The sequence below is a fragment of the Zootoca vivipara genome, chromosome 5 (assembly GCF_963506605.1).
Source record: "Zootoca vivipara chromosome 5, rZooViv1.1, whole genome shotgun sequence".
NCBI lineage: Eukaryota > Metazoa > Chordata > Lepidosauria > Squamata > Lacertidae > Zootoca > Zootoca vivipara.
The window spans coordinates 62,810,643-62,823,679 of record NC_083280.1 but is presented as its reverse complement, the minus strand read 5'-3'; the positions used below and the strand labels follow the sequence as shown (position 1 = coordinate 62,823,679).

Below are 13,037 nucleotides of genomic sequence, written 5' to 3'. Positions count from 1 at the left end.
TCTGAACTTTTGGCACAGCCACACATTCCAGCTTTGCAACAAAGTGATGTGGTTTGTGAGTTATGCTCCTGTTTTCCTAAATAAACAAAAAAAATCTCCCCTGCAGTAGTGACAGAAAGCAAGTGTTCACTCAGAGATTAGGGTCTTATGATGATGATGATGTTGTTGTTGTTGTTGTTGTTGTTGTTGTTGTTGTTATACACTTGAATGGTGGTATTGAAATTTTAATCCTGAATGGCTATTGCCATGCTTAATTAACAAGCACATCATAAGAGAATCTACTTCTCCACCAACTGTTACCAGCAGGTATTGACAAGAAAGCCATGTAAACTCTACAGATGACTGCTGGTATGCTTAAATTAGCAGAAAAACACACTCTTTTTCAGCATCCCACGGGGTGGGGTGGCTTTGTATATTAGACTGCAAGTTTTTCTGGAAGATGCAGTTAGGAGATTGCTGAAATCTATTGCTAACGCTCCAGCTGCTATTGTAAAAAATATCCTATCAACCCCATGTTGTCAGTACTTCAAAATTGCTATTATTTAAAAAGGAATAATTTCTAGGAAACTCCAAAATGTGTAAAAAGAAACGTACGTTGAACGATTCTGAGGAAATAGTGTGCATTTATAATCTTACTGTTGTGCAGATGATTTTTCATGAGTCATGGCTATACCCTTGAAGCCATCATTTTCTCATAATAGCAAGATTCTTTCTTGCCTACCTCAGTTGAAATTTTAATTGGCCTCCTAAAACTTTCTCATGGGTAGAGGTAAACATATTTTTTTTGTATTCTAGTAATCCTATTTAGTCTTGATCACCCACTATAATGTAATGTGGCCCATATATAAACTTCAGAATGGATATACAGTGTACACACACACACACACACACACACACACACACACACACACACACACTTTCTAAACCCTACACAAGGAAATGCTTAACATTTTTATCATCTTCAATGTCTGTCTCTTAATATCCCAAGGCATATTTTAGCATATTCTTGCTCAGCCAGGATGCACTGTGCATTAAGACAATGGGCGTTGCTCACTGAAAACAAAAGTTGCTAAATCAGATGTTCACATACCGTTGCTAAGCACATCACCTGGAATATTTCCTCTGACCCAGAATTCTATTAAAGATTACCTTGCCCAGTAGGTGAGGGTTTGGGGGGATATGTTGCTGTATTTTAAGACATTAATGTATATATTTTCCTTTCAGGTCTTACTAAATTCAGAAAGAAACATTACTCTATGGGTTGATGATGTGATTTCCTCCTGTCATAGTTCAGTTGCTGGAACAATTGTCTATCATTTCCAAGAGTTTCTAACAATTGCTACACTATAAATCCAGGTAAGAACACTTTTGAGCTGTACAATTGGTGTTTTTCCCATAGATTCACAATAATTATCAATAAAGTGTTAATTCAAAAAAATCTCTCACACAGTGACATACTTGTTCCATATATTCTCTGTCCCCTGAATGGTGTTGTGTTATTTCATGGAAATGCCATATGTAAAGCAGACACAATCAAGGATTGGTCTCTTAATTCATACTTAGATTGTTCTCATCTGCAAGTGTCATGAGTTCTGTGGAGACGTCTTGGAGCGGGTGGTCAACTGTGGAAGATGACGGGTGGAGATTGGGAAGTTGGAGCTGGATTACCTGAAGAATGACCTAGGACAGTGGTGGCCAAATGTGGCCCTCCAGCTGGGAGTACAATTCCCATCATCCCTGACCTGTTAGCTAGGTATGTTGGGAGTTGTACTCCAAAAACAGCTGGAGGGCCAAGTTTGGCCACCACTGACCTAGCAGGTTGTGGGAGGAGAGACTGGAATCTCAGAAGTTGTCTGGCCCTGAAAAGGGGCCCAGTGTCCTGGGAGGTAGAGGTTCAGATCTTGGGGAGGGGCCAAGCCTAAAACCACCAGCAGTGGAATTGCCTCTGTTGGCACCTCCTGTCAGTGAAGAGTCCCTTCTGGGTAGGCAAGACTTGGACTGCTTGTGCCCACTCTGCACTTTGAAAGGAAGATGCAGGAGAGAGATTACTCGTTGGATCAATGTCTTAGCTTCAGTTTAGCCAAGTATTTTAACCTCTACTGTAGCATGGAACCGAAACATTGTAACCTGACTTACGTACAGCTTATTAAGTGTTGGGCAGTTGATCTTAAAGAGTTCCCGTTCTTTGTCCTGCATTGATAGCCAGGGCAGAAGTTTAGAGTATTCATGCAATTTCATAGCAAACTGCTATAGCAGCATGCTGATTGCTTTGTGTTGCCATTTTTGTCACGGTAATTTGCTAACTTGCATCTCTGTTTCCACAAATATATAAAGATGCGGTGTTTCCTTTCCTTCACTATGTGTCCAGTGCCCTATTGCCCTTGTTTACATCACTGCAATTAACCAATTAAAATCCTATTGTGCAATAATAGTAACCTTCGACAAATTATATGCTTTGCTCTCAGCTTTCCTCCTGTTGTGCATTCAAATGTTTATTTGAAATACAGCTCAGGAATAATGTCCCTTTTTAAAGAAAAAAACCTCAAACTACTGTACTCAACCATCTAAATGTTAGATTATCATGCTGTTAGTGTGGGGGCACAATGGAAACCAAACATAATTGGTTTTTTTTAAAAAAACAAAACAAAACCTAGAACTGATACATTTAAGAAAAATATTCTTTCCTTTTTAAATAAGAATGGTGTGGGGGCGGAATAGGGATTCAGATTCTAAATCCACTTGAGGGATCCACTTGAAGGATTCCAAGAGAAAACTCTCATAGAAATTGGCCCTTCACAATAAATAGTTAAGAAACTGAAAGCATTGCAGAATCTTAGCTCATTCAATCTCTGACTTATTTATATGATCAGAGGGTGACACAGAGATGGAAGTGAATTAGCAGCATGGAAAAGATAAGACCAACCGCTTTCCAAGGGTCTGTTAAGGTCTCATTCTCTATGCCAGTCACTTCCCAACTCCCCCCCCCAAAAAAAACCACTTGAAAATTGCTGAAGGTCTTGGAAGACCACTTAATGATGTTTTTTGCCTGTTGTAGCAATTGTAATGCTCTGCGCTAAGTGATGTAATACAGTGGTACCTCCAATTGCACACGGGATCTGTTCCGGAGCTCCAGTCGGATCCTGAGGAATTCGCAACTGGAGGTGCTGCTTCTGCACATGCACGCGTGGCAAAACCCGGAAAAATACTTCCGGGTTTGCCGCGTTCGCATTCTGAAGGATATGCAACCAGAGCTGTGTGTATCCAGAGGTACCACTGTACAATAAAATGCAATATTAAAAAACCATACAATATGAATTCCATAGAGCTTTACAGTGTTCTCCGCAGACAGACATACTGTAGACCACCTGAATGAAGCTCACAGATCACTGGTAGTCTGTGGGCCACAGTTTGGGAACCCCTGCTATATAAGCTGCACAAGCAACTTTTATAATTTGATATCTAGGACACCAGAGATCATAGAAGGTGCACAGCAATCATTGAATTAATGGTAGTAACACAGAATTTGGTTAACTAAACAGGGTTGCAATCATATATTTTCGTATCATAAAAATTGTAAATAAATAAATACTTTAATACTGCAAAGGCATAATCTGGTTTAAACAGTATCTGTGGTGTCATTTGATGGTTGATTGAAAAATGATCTATTGGTGCTTACTGATTTATAGAATACGCGAACATTGCCTCATAAAGTATTTTTATTCAGAAAATTCTCATTCCTTCAATCCTTACAAGTAAGATGTTATATGCAAAGAATATATTGGTTTTTAATTTAAACAGGACACCCTTTGAAGGCCTTATAAATAACAATTTAATTATTAGTGTTATCTGAAACATGTTAATAATTAATGGATGTTAACGCTATAGAAGCGTTGAAACAAAAGGGAACATGGATACACATCTCATATTTATTGAAGCATAAATTATGAAAAGAAATTTATAAATATGCCCATAATTTTTATAATTTTAACAGTGGTCTAAATTCTGGCAGTTTAAATGCTTTGGAGTATAGGCTAATTGAAATCAAGAAATTATTTTTCAAAAAGGGTTGATGAAGAGTTATGCAAACATTGTAGAAGAACAGATAAATAACATATTCCTTTATTTCAGTATTTACAAATCAAACATAAATAAGTATGGTTCTTAAGAGTATGCAATTTTTGAAGTGGTGATATGATATAACAGCTAAGAAAATCTTGATATGGTACATGGTGTAGTGCAAGCATATTTTTTATTTGGAGTAATCTCATCAGCTGCTGTTTATGTTACACTCAAGTTAAGGATACTTAGCATTTTAATTATTGTATGCTGCATGTTTTCCTATGTACATATATTTTTTCTGTATTATTTTTGTTTGTTTATTGTGGTATGGTTGTTCAATAACTAAATATGGCCTTAATACCAATTCTAGGGAATTTTTAAATAAAACATTATCATCATATTCCTTAAAAATTAGTCTATATTTAAGATGTAAATGATTTAACAGTACTTTCTTCCACATTTGGTATTATTGCGGTGTTTACAATTGAGAGATAGTATTTGGCTCTGTATTAAGGATTTTATTTGTAGAAAATACTATTTTGATTTCTATTTGCTGTTGTGGGCTATCTGAGGGATAATAAATTGAAGCTAAAGCTGTGGCTGGGCAGTTTCTGGGTTTGGAAATTAGAAAACAGCCTGGTCTTTATAGGGTTGCACTATACTTGTAGGAGCTACTGTGTAGTCTGGGATTGCTCATTTACTGAATGCCAGGGTTCCTGCAATGGTTCAGAGTACTGTTTCCCAGATAATCTCATTCCAAACATGGATAGCCTGGCCACAGTAAGGCACCCTCAGATAACTTCCCATTTGGATTACTGTAATGTGCTGTACGTAAGGCTTCTCTGAAACACGAACTGGCACAAACTGTGGTGGCTCAACTTCTAAGTGGATTCTAGAGCAACATCGCACCTCACAGCCTCCTCTTTACCAGGCTATACAATTCCCTCAAAAGGCTTGGTTTCCAAACACTTTATCATCTTGAGCGCCCTCCTCTGCACACATTTCAGCTTGTCGATATCCTCTTAAATTGTGATTTGCAGAACTGGACACAGTACTCCAGGTGTGGTCTGATCAAGGCAGAATAAAGCAGCACTATGACTTCCTTTGATCATGACACTATACTTCTGTTGATGCCACCTTAGAATAGCTTTAGCTTTTTTTGCTGCTGCATCACACTGTTGACTCCTGTTAAGTTCGTGGTCTGCTAAGACTCTTAGATCCTGGCAATACTGGCAATCCAGGTGTCCCCCAACTTATATCTGGGCAGCTGGTTCTTCCTGTCTAGGTGTTGAAACTTACATTTGTTCCTATTGAAATGCCTATTGATGCCACCTTAGAATGGCTTTAGCTTTTTTTGCTGCTGCATCACACTGTTGACTCCTGTTAAGTTCGTGGTCTGCTAAGACTCTTAGATCCTGGCAATACTGGCAATCCAGGTGTCCCCCAACTTATATCTGGGCAGCTGGTTCTTCCTGTCTAGGTGTTGAAACTTACATTTGTTCCTATTGAAATTCATTGTCTTAGTTTGAGATGAGTTCTCCAATATGTTACGGTCATTTTGAATCCCGAATCTGTCTTTTGCGGCATTAGCTATCCCTCCTAGTTTGGTGTCATCTGCAAATTTGATGAGAATCCCATCAATTCCTTCACCCAAGTCATTTATAAAGATGTTGAACAACAACAGGCCCAGGACAGAACCCTGCAGGACCCTGCTTGTCATTCCCCCCAGGATGTCAAGGATCAGTTAGTGAGCACTCTATGGGTTTGGTCCGGCAACCAGTTACAAATCCACCAAACGGATACCTCTCCCAATCCACATTTTACCAGTTTCTCCACAAGACTGCCATGGGGGTCTTTGTCAAAAGCCTTGCTGAAATCAAGATACATTATGTCCACAGTATTTCCCTAATCCACCAAGCTTGTATATTTAAAAAAAGAGAGAGATTTGTCTGGCATTACTTCAAGTTAAAGGTAAAGGGACCCCTGACCATTAGGTCCAGTCGTGACCGACTCTGGGGTTGCGGCACTCATCTCGCGTTATTGGCCGAGGGAGCCGGCATACAGCTTCCAGGTCAAGTGTTCAGCATGACAAAGCAGCTTCTGGCAAACCAGAGCAGCACATGGAAACGCCGTTTACCTTCCCGCCGGAGTGGTACCTATTTATCTACTTGCACTTTGACGTGCTTTCGAACTGCTAGGTTGGCAGGAGCAGGGACCAAGCAATGGGAGCTCACCCCGTCACGGGGATTCAAACCGCTGACCTTCTGATCAGCAAGCCCTAGGCTCTGTGGTTTAGCCCACAGCGCCACCTGCGTCCCTTACTTCAAGTTTGGGGGTCTAAATAAATAAATAAAATTATCAATACATTTCCTTTTCTCCATCTACCACAGGAAAGTTGTGTTATTAACATGTGTGTTTAAACACAGTTTATACACTGACTACAGTTCACTCTGTGTTTATGTATACTGCTTTACTGTTATAATTAACTGCATGTATTCAAGGATCTGCTTACCTTTCTTTTTTTAAAAAATCATTTTTCATTTCTTGCAAATTTCAGTGTAAATAAAGGTACTCGACTCATTATACTCATTAAAACTGAAATGAGAATTTACTAGTTTGTAAAAAGAAAAAAAGTTTGTAAAAAGGAAAAACTCTATCTCAGCATAGTTTGCCAATAGCTTATTTTAATATTGTGCAATCAGATTGTCACAGTTGTGGCACAGAATATCCAGCACATATTTCTTTAGTGTTCAGAATAACAATCAAAACTGAGATACCACTCTAAGCCCTAATTTAAGATCCCAGGTGTTTAGACTAATCCCCTTCCTTTACAGATGCTAGTTCCCTCTTTAACAATGGGTTTGGAGACAGGCTTCAAGACATCTGCAATATATAAAAAGCAATTCTGCAGTCAGAACTACAGAAATTGACATATTTCTGGACTCTTAGCAATAGGAATCTAAGAGGGCAAACTGGAGGACACTTCTCAAGTACAGTATTTGACCTAATTGGAATATAAAGAAAGTGGCTAGAAAGAAGCTTTTGTCCCACTTGCATATTACAAGAACCCAGGGCCATTCATTGAAGATGAACATTGGGAGATTCAGGACAGACAAAAGGAAATATTTTTTCACATAGCCCATACCTAGCTAAACTATGGAATTAAATACTACATGGTCTAGTGATGGCCACAAGCTTGGATGACTTTAAAAGAGGACCAGACAAATCCATGGAGGATAACTCTATCAATGACTACGGTAGTTGCAGTGACTGTGTACTGTGTACTACTTCCAGTACTGGAGGCAGTACATCTCTGAATATTAGTTCTGGGGGGGTATGTGTGGGAAGTGTTGTTGTCTTTACCTCCTACTTGTGTGTGGTTGGTCACTCTGAGAACAGGAAGCTGGACTAGTTAGGCATTTTGGTAAGATCCAACAGAGTGATTCTTAGCTTACACACTAGGGACAAGCAAGCATCCCCAATCATTGGCTGTGCCAAGTGGGCTGATGAAACCTGAGAACATCTGGAGTGCCACGAGAAGCATATCCAGGCATTCAGTTGCCCATTATAGCCTGAGCTCCATGCAGAAGTGGCAAAACAGGGAAATGCTTTATGTCATGCCCCATGGGGATCCCACAATACGCTGGCAAACACTATGTCTGTGGTGGACTGGGTGATCTTTACAAAAGATAATTTATAAAGTAGCTCTGCATTACAAAGACCAAGTATGTAAAAGCAGCCAAGCCCCACCCCACCCCCAGATAAAAAAAGAACATACTGGGTTCTACATTTTTAAGCATTTGTAGTACTTTTCTTAGAATGGATACCTGCAAATGTAATGGCCCACATTCTCTCATTTATTATTAACTTTGAATTATGTCATGTATTTATAAAACAGTAGCTTATTTTAATAAACTACTAAAATTGAGTTAATTAGCTTCTCTTTCAGTGCTATCCTTTCATAGGTGACAATTCTGTGTGATAGATAAATGATGAAACAATTTGCAAAGTTCTTCCCCATATTAATTAAAAAGTGACCAAATGCTGAAAATTGCAAACATGTCATGTACTGTATATTGTAAGGAATATTACTCAAGGTCTGACAAGTTCAGCAGTGGTGAAGTATCACATTTGGAACAGAGAATTAAAACATCCTCTCGGTGATTTTGTTGTACAACTGACAAAAATATGTTGAAATAATATATATGCTTTTTCCCCCCTTCGAGGAACAGAAACCACTTACTGAAATAAGAAAGATCTGTCCATTTGGTACAGTAGTACTGTGAATTTGAAGAACCCTAACAGCACATTGTGCAATTTATATCTTCTGGTCTTTGTACAATTGACTGCTTTGGTTTTTTTTTTAAAAAAAGTATGGAGTTTAAATATAGTATTATACTAAAAAATGCACTGGAAAAATTGAGCTACATACGATAAGCATACTTACCATTGTAATAAATAATACTGTAAGATGTAATAAGAACTTTTGGGTGTATTTAAGAACTATAGAAGCTGACGGAAAAATAAAGCACCATCCATCCCTTCTTTGTATACAAGAGGGAATCCCCATAACATCTGAACTTGCTGCTACTGGGTTAGGTTCATTGCAGCTCACCTGCTTAGCTGTGAGCTGCTCATGCTTTTTATGATGGTAGTCTGCAAGCCAATGCTTGAAGATGACTGGGACCTCTGGATACATCTATAAAAGGCATAAGACTATTACTTGGTATTTGGAAAAGGTTGAATTGTACCCCATATTTGTAAATTATCTTATATTACTATATGGAGTTGTAAGGTTAAAATACAAGGTGGCCTTAGGAAATAGATTTAAAAGACTGTGTACTGTACACTAATGATGATGTCTATTTATGAGCTTAAAGCTGAAATAAACTGATTCTCATACAGCATTCTTCATAATTTCAAGATAAAATATTGGGCCAGTAATTTCATTTAGGCTGCTCATTTCACTTGAATCTTCTGTCATGCTTAGCATCATAGTTTTGTACATCAGCCTGTTTTTGCCTGGGGGAGGGTCTTTTTAATTGTTAACCACTTAAAACATATACATATTTAAAATCGTGCTCAGAAAAAAAAAGGAAATTAAATTGTGGTGGTGTGTAAGTTGTGTCATTTTGAAAAGATGCTTCCCAAGATTGGAGTTGATTTGTTGAGCAAATTCTCCCCTGTCGTGTTCCTAGTTTATCACAGTGGCTGGTTCCTGGCTAGGTCTGAAGAACAGACAATGTAATTTCAGTAATCATCAACTAATTGGCCCTTGTTCTTTAAGCATTTATAATTACAGAAGTATTTTCTTCCTTCAATCCCTGAAGTGGCCTGTTGTCTCCCGCATGGATTATGAACATTTAACCATTATCTTGTAGTTTATCAATACATAATTAAAATGTTATTGAAGATACAGCATCATTCATTCCCCCCCCCAAAGGGTAAACACAGTGGGGAAACGGATCGTTCTGTTAACTGCAAGTTAAGTTAAAAAATATATATCAAAACAATTTATGCCAGGGAAGGGTGGGGTGATGGTGGTGATGATGGAACACCTCTGGTATCTTTTGGAGGAAATGATGGGACTATCTAGTTTAAGATGCTTGATAATTTTTCATTTTTCATTTCATTTCACTTTTCATTTCACTTTTCATTTCCCAGAAGGTGGAAGAAGCAACAAGGGGTTCATCTGTCTTGGACCTGGTCCTCACCAATTGATCAGGAACTGATTGATGAAGTGGAAGTACTGGGAAACTCAGGAGGAAGTGACAGTAAGAGCTGTTCAATAGTGGAACAGACTCTCTTGGATAGGGTTGCCATATTCTGAAGAGCAAAAAAAGAGGACACATTTGCCAACTTCTACTTTTAACTATGGATCACTATGACAACTCTACCCATGAAAAAAGAGGATGTGTCGTGGAAAAAGAGGACATATGGCCACCCTATGTTAGGATCTCCTACTCTTTAGTAGGAGCCTGGCAGAGACACATGCCCAACTGACATGTTCACTCCCTCCTGGTCAATCGTTCAGGAGCTTTCTCCAGCCCAAATATCACAGTGACTGATGCCAACTGACATCAGCACACTCAGGGATCCACATTGTGTTCGCAATTGTGTAACAGACCTCAGCAACTCAGCATTTGGCTAATCTTTTATTTACATAAAATATACTTGGAGCACTGCAACATGGCTCCCCCTCTCTCTAGCATCAGACAGCAAAAGAGAAAGAACAAAGGACAATAGTCCCACTTCAGGAAACACAGTAACACAAACATCCTGTCTTTGTCACTTCCCACTGTGGAATGAAAACATATACCATCATGTGATAGACAACAATCCCTTGACAGCAAACACAGGGAATGAACCTTCAACACCCTACAGGTGGTAGCCTTAGAGCAGGCATCCTCAAACTTCGGCTCTCCAGATGTTTTGGACTACAATTCCCATCATCCCTGATCACTGGTCCTGTTAGCTAGGGATCATGGGAGTTGTAGGCCAAAACATCTTGAGGGCCGCAGTTTGGGGATGCCTGCCTTAGAGGTTTCATGGCCTTCTGTCATTGATGTTTTAGTTGGGTCCCTTCCAACTCTGCATTTCTATGATTCTATAATACAATAGTACACAATAAAAGTAAATATAAAAATATTAGCAAATAATTATACAGAAATTCAGTCTTAACAATTACAATAAATAATTACTAAACTATAATCAATAAAAAACAGCAAGTCGCAATGCATGAAATACCACAGTACATACAAAACCATGTAGAAGAATTAAATTGAGAAACAAAGATACACAACTTTTTTTTAAAAAAAATGTATCCTGACCTCCTCTTCTCCCTTCCCAGCTTCTGCTGTTCTTAAAGTAATGACTTGGGAGAGGCTATTGCTCAGCTAGACTTGATTGAGGGTACAGGAGGTGAGGCTCTTTTGCCCTTCTTTGCCTTTCCTAACTGAAGAAGCAAGCTGGCAGCATGCTGGGGCAGAAGTAGATGTTAAAGGTGTCAATTCTCTTAAGTAACCCTTTTCCCTCCTCATCTCTGTTTCTACTGCCTATTCACTCATCATGTCAGACTGGTTGAAGCCTCAATATAATGCACAGGGCAGCAACTCTGTTCTGAAGGTTCCTCAGGCTGGGGGTGGGGGCAGCACAGGTGAAACCAGTCACCCCATGAGAACAGACAAAGTCTCACACCCCCCACAGTTCTTCCTTTGGAAATACCACCCTGAAAGGTTCCTAGGGCTGGAGGGTAGGACAGTGGAGGTAGGGAAAACCATGGCCAGCAAGGGACTCGCCCCTCACAGAATAAATGTTCCATTTCTTCAGTTAAATCCTCTCTACAGTGAACCCATTGACACTATTATATTTTAATATATTCTAAAACTTAGTTTGATCTAATTATTGAGCCTGGTCCTCAATACTAAATATAGCTTTACAACACTTTGAACTACACATTAGAAAATGCTGGTTTGCAACATTCTTCTCACATGACATTTTGTACTTCAGATTCAGATCCCCGAGTACAAAATACAGTGCCTTGCATCTATTGTAACTGATGTACTTGCGGTTAAACATCTGCTTTCATCTGCCAAAAAAACTGGTGACAACTGAAACAGGATCAAGCCTCAGCTGGGATTTTTTGCTGAGAACCAGCCTTTTAAGCAAATGTGCACAATTCACGTTGACGCAGGGCATATGTGTTAAACATCATTGGAAGCCCCTCTCTGTCAAGCCTGCTTTGTTCCTGCTTAATTTGATAGACATAAAGGCACAAGATGCACTCTTCAGAGAACTAATTCTATTTCTAATCCTGGCTGTTCTGTTGGTCATTGGATCAAACTAGGAAAATAGTGTTGAAATAATCAACTCCCCCAAGCACTCATTTAGAAAAAATGTAGGATAATCTGGTGATGGGGGGGGATTACATACCAAGGTAGACAAACCTATGACCAAGGCTGCCCTGCAAATTACCTCATTACTTGTTTACTGTTTTTAAAGAGGCATTTTATAACCACCAAATGTACATCTGAAGAAGTGTGCATGCACACGAAAGCTCATACCAAAATATAAACTTAGTTGGTCTTTAAGGTGCTACTGAAGGAATTTTTTTATTTTGCTTCGACTCAGACCAACACGGCTACCTACCTGTAACCAAATGTACAGTACATTTTATTCAAGTTCTATAGTTCATTTGAATTATATGATGAGCAGCTAGCACAACATATTTTAATTGAGGAAGGAAACAAGTTACTCTTAGGGAACCAAAGAGGTGAGACAGTGAATTCTGTCCAGGGTATATATATGCAGATTGGAATAATAATACAGAATCATTGTTCCTATCAACTCCTGCTAATGTGATTCTAATGAGTGAAAGGTTTGGTGGATAAATTTTGGCTAACATTATAGACATGTTACATGAATGTAAGGGAGCAGCTACACATAACTAAAGAGAAAAAGAGGTGCCAGTACTCACCATGAAGTTGTTACAGTAAATGTCACACTTTCTAACAACAACAACAACAACAACAACAACAACAACAACAACAACAACAACAACAACAGGTTCCAGCACTGCATAACCTTGAGTGCCCCCTGAAGAAGAAGAAAAGCACTGCAGAAGAGCATTCTGGAAAGCTCATGCTTGATCTAGCCAAAACAGGCATCTTAGTTTAAGAATTGGCTTCTCTTACCTCTTTGTCTGCGGTAGTGAACAGTACAAAGAAAGTTATGAATTGGAAAATAGTTTGCTTGCATTCATGCAAATTGCTGCTCTGGGTCACAACCTTTTTCTCTGTAGGGAACTCCACCACACATAAACATTCCGTATATGATACACTGTTGGGTTTATGATACGGTTCATGATCTAATTTATCCATCCTACAGGATGCTTTGTTTCCTTTCTTTGGCCCCTAAATATAGCATCAACATTTCTATAGTCTTCTCATAACTAATATTCAGAGAATTGTAATTAATGA

General features: G+C 38.9%; 1 protein-coding gene across 1 annotated transcript in view; it reads left to right on the top strand.

Annotated features, from left to right (window-relative positions):
* Nucleotides 1-1,238: 1,238 nt before the first annotated feature.
* Nucleotides 1,239-13,037, top strand: part of LOC118096467 (heparan sulfate glucosamine 3-O-sulfotransferase 1-like) — a 39,468-nt gene continuing 27,669 nt past the window's right edge. Inside the window, exon 1 of the mRNA XM_035138346.2 lies at nucleotides 1,239-1,356. The gene's annotated coding sequence lies outside the window, so the exon portion shown is untranslated. The remainder of the gene's footprint in view (nucleotides 1,357-13,037) is intronic.